Here is a 345-nt window from a genome sequence, read left to right as displayed (position 1 = left end):
CAAGGGTCTATGACATTCAGTTTATCATAAACAGGACAATGGGCAGGCCTAATTTCTCTGATTGGAAGCAGGACTGGCATCTACTTCCTAAACAACATGCCTCTGGAAACTCTACGAACTTTGAGAAATGATGATAGCTATAGAAAAGTTTCAGGTTTTTGGTTCATAGAGTCACTGTGAGTCATACTCAATTCGACGCCAATCAACAATAAGTTTCTCTGGTAACCTATTCTTCCTCAATCATGTTTTTTATTTCTTCTACTACCCAGTCATGTTCAAGCAAGGTGTTGTTCAGCTTCCAAATGTATGGTTTTTTCTCCTTTATCATCCTATTATTAATTTCTA

The sequence above is a fragment of the Elephantulus edwardii genome, unplaced genomic scaffold (assembly GCF_000299155.1).
Source record: "Elephantulus edwardii isolate Elephantulus edwardi_28Jun2011 unplaced genomic scaffold, EleEdw1.0 scaffold00443, whole genome shotgun sequence".
NCBI classification, from domain to species: domain Eukaryota; kingdom Metazoa; phylum Chordata; class Mammalia; order Macroscelidea; family Macroscelididae; genus Elephantulus; species Elephantulus edwardii.
The sequence above is the reverse complement of the archived record's forward strand: the minus strand, read 5'-3'. Positions refer to the sequence as shown.